General features: G+C 45.9%; 1 pseudogene across 1 annotated transcript; it reads right to left on the reverse strand.

Annotated features, from left to right (window-relative positions):
• Window positions 1–2,516: 2,516 nt before the first annotated feature.
• LOC308078822 (selenocysteine lyase-like) lies at window positions 2,517–3,549 on the reverse strand (annotated as a pseudogene). Its single transcript has one exon. The product of its transcript is annotated as a selenocysteine lyase-like (transcript).
• Window positions 3,550–3,836: the final 287 nt, after the last annotated feature.

The following is a 3,836-nucleotide window of genomic DNA, read 5'->3' on the forward strand; positions in this document are numbered from 1 at the left end:
ACATCCGGGTGCACGTTGTGGCTTCTGCGGCTCTACATAGATCTTCAAAACACGGTAAAAAACGCTGGCACTCTGAGGATGATTTGGATGCATAGTACCTGGCAGTCAATGTGTTAAGTACAATACTCGTGTAGCCTACTTACTATGACTGTCCACCACTGCAAGTTTGAATAATTTGACCAGGCTGATAATTCTCACCTGTCATTTGAGATACCTGTCACCAGGGGCGTCAATCTGTCTTGAGGCTGGAGGGGGTCCCTTCGCGCGCGGGCGCCGAAATCGCGCACGCGCGCGAAAATTTTTGGTTATATATGGCGGATTTGGGAGGTTTCTTTCTTGGATTTTGGTTACTTTATTTCGGTTTTAGGGTTAGGTTAGGGTTATGTTATTTTGCCTAATTTTACTGATTTAATATCAAAATACTATTTTAACATTCATTTTTTATTATTCTAAATGACTTGGGGATGAGTAGCCCTGATCACCTCAAGGCAAAACACAGGCCGAGGCACAGCCAACTGCCAAGTAGGAGTAATATAAATTGTATTTTATCCACCACTGGCTGTTCAAATAATGAGCAGAGCAGAGCAGAGGAATTGAGCATCAACCATCTACGATTATCAATAGCTACTGTAAAGTATAACGAATAGAAGGTTTGGCACAGAGGCTTGTGAGTTTTGTTTAGAACATGAAGTTTGCTTTATATTAACTTAGTAAATGTACTCATCAACAGGCAGCTGCACTTGGAGTTGGTTTGTTTCAGGATAGACAGACACTAATAACAAATATAATGCAGCTGAGAAACTTTGGTCAACTTCATTATGTACAGTACTTGCATAATACATGGTCTTTTGGTCGCAAAAAAATAGTCTACTTTCGATCTGATGGATAGGGTTCTGTGCAGACTGCAGTCCATTTGGAAATACTGGACCCTACCTGGTCGTAGTGTCACTGTTGCCTGGGCTGGTCCAGGTCCATTGCATTGCTCCTAACATTATCAAAATTGCAGCTGCTAAATCCTTTGATCACTGATGACCGACATTCTCCGTGTCCTCCTCTTCACTTCGGTTTTGGTCAAACTACCTATAATTATTCACAACAAATCTTTGGATTTGATGATAACTCCCGTCAGTCCCGTGGTCGTTAGTTTGAGTCAGCGGGGGTCTATCACTTTCTGTTTCTTTTTCCTCGGTAGCTTTCACTGTTTTAAAATACTTGCTTAAATATGCACACTTTGCAGCTAGCACAGATAGCTCTTGTATCCTCTCATTATGTTGTTGAGCTCCTGCAAATAAATCCTTTAAAATACATCGTGTTTATGAGTGCAGTGCATGATTTCAAAAGTGGGTTCAGATTCTATTAAATAAGTATTTATTATTCTAAATTACTTGGGGGGGGTCTGGGGGGATCCAATCTGACTTGGGGGGGGTCCAATCTGAAGCTAGGGGGGGACGAAACCCCCCCGTCCCCCCCGGGATTGACGCGCATGCCTGTCACAGTCACAGTAAGGGTTCAGGCTCATTTAGAATCTTGTGAACATTCAGGTAGAACACAGGATTAAACTTCTTGATCGCCTGCAAGCTTCTTCCTGCCCCTGCAGAAACCTTAGAAGAGCACGTACGATCAAACATAGCTGCTCCTCTTCTTGACCACACCATCACAGAGTTTGATGCCCAATAGGCTCTAAGCACAGCAGCCATATTGGAAAGAAATTGGGCCTCTTTTTACTTCCTTCACGGGTGTTACCAATGATACTAATGGAGGCTCTGTTCCATTCTGGTCAGGGTGCTGATATTGTGCATGTTGGCTCACTAGAAACACTCCAGTTTGGTTCCCAAATGGCCCCTTATGGTGGGTGTGTAAGGGTCCATTTGGTTCCATTTGTACACTCTCAGAGTTATGGGGGTCCTTGAAAATAAGAGACCACTGTGCCACACTAAATGGAACAGAGCCTTAATTAGTATTATTGGTAACACCTGTGAAGGAAGTAAGGAAGGGGCCCAATTCATTCCCAATATGGCTGCTGTGCATAGAGCCAATTTACTTTATAAGTGGCTCAACCCTGCTCGAGCTAGTTCCATCTGTCTAGCGCCAGGAAGGTGTAAGAGCCGACATCTTCATTTGAAATGACTAAAGCTGACCTGCCATCACCAGAGATGACTGGGCAGGAGCAGACGTCACAGGAAGAAAGAAAGGCTTTCTCAAGAAGTGGTGAATGTTCACAGGTTTCTCAATTATTCTGAACAATTCCTGTGACTATGACAGGCTCCTGAGGTGACTTCACCGTGGCCACCAGTGTTGCCAGATTCTGTGAGAGAAACAAGCAACCAGGTCTAGGAAAACCATCCCAAAAGAAGCGACTATGGGCCACATGAGTACTTTAACATGTACATCAGCTATTTGAAAATAGCAGATCTACAAGCTCACAACGCGTCGCGATGCGTCACGTTGTGAGCTTGTAGATCGGCTATTTTCGGAAATTATACTGAGCAGATCTGCCACCCTAGTGATTGTGTCCCTTAGCAACTGCATAGACAGCTAATGCCAGAGGATGGCCCTGTATCTGAGGTTGTAACAAGTCTGGTGCTTTGCATCTGACTCTCATACTCCGATAGATTGGTGGTCACCAGCTCTGCAGCCTTTCCCAAACCAGCGATCATTGCCGTGTTTTCAGTACCTGGTCTTAAATTTCTCCTCTTGCCTTCCTCCAAACAGCATTGGGTACACTGGCGTTTTGGTTCCGGGGGCCATTCGCGTACAAGGCACCGATCCGTGGTGCATAGAACTTGTGTCCTACAATGGTAAGATAGTTTACTTCCAGGTCACAGGCGTCTACTTGGATCTTCCCTAGAGCCCGGGCAGCATTGGTATGGAGGAGGATTCTGAGATGCTGATGTTGCTTGTTAAGAGCCTTTATCCTCTGGCAGATGTCTCGAACCGGCATAGAGGCTCCTGTCTCATTATTGGCCAGCATGATGAAGACCAGACAAGTGGTGGGGCGCACTGCAGTCATGATGTCCTCCACCTCCACCCGGCCTGTCACCTCGGAAACAGACACACAGGTCACATCTGCCCTGCCGTCTTTCGCAAGGTGTTGGGCTGTCAGTTTGACTGAGTCGTGTTCCACGTTGGAGATGATGATGAAAGGAGGGTCAACACTTCCGTTCTGCCCGACGTCTCCGTCCTTCAGTCTGTTCTGCAGCCTCACAGCTTCGTCTGTAGTGCTCCACAGCGGTGTGGAACTCCACACGCCAGGTTATTGGCCTCGGTTCCACATGAAGTGGAAATGATGTCTCCTGCTTTCCATCCATTCTTGCTAAATTCTGCCTGGACTGGTTGATGATGTCTTTGGCCTTTACACCTGCAACATGGCTACTACTGGGGTTTCCCCATGCTTCCTGCAACAGCCTGGATCACCTCTCGATCCAGCGGCATGGTGGCGTCATAGTCCATGTAGATTCTGTCCACATTCATCTCAGAATACAGAGAGAAGCTATGGCCAACCAATGCACAGCCTTTTAGGAATGTGATGTCATTCTGTTGGTCAGCCATAGTAACCTTGTAAAACGGTGTAATGTCGTTCTGAATGGATCAGCTATCAGTGGCAATGATCAGCTAGATTGCAGCCTCTGCGACTCCACTGGGTTGGGTTCATTCTTATTCCTAGTCATATTAATGTTACTGTCCGTTAATTGCCCAGCCCTACTAGGCAATTGCATGGCAACAGTTTATGTTGTGTATGATGTCAGTCAACGGCTATGTTCAGCCATATGTATGGCGTTGTAGACGTCGAGAGAAATAGCAAGAGACTGGGACCGAGACGTATTAAGACATATAGT

The sequence above is a fragment of the Gymnoscopelus braueri genome (assembly GCF_963280865.1).
Source record: "Gymnoscopelus braueri genome assembly, chromosome: 22".
In the NCBI taxonomy this organism is placed as follows: Eukaryota; Metazoa; Chordata; class Actinopteri; order Myctophiformes; family Myctophidae; genus Gymnoscopelus; species Gymnoscopelus braueri.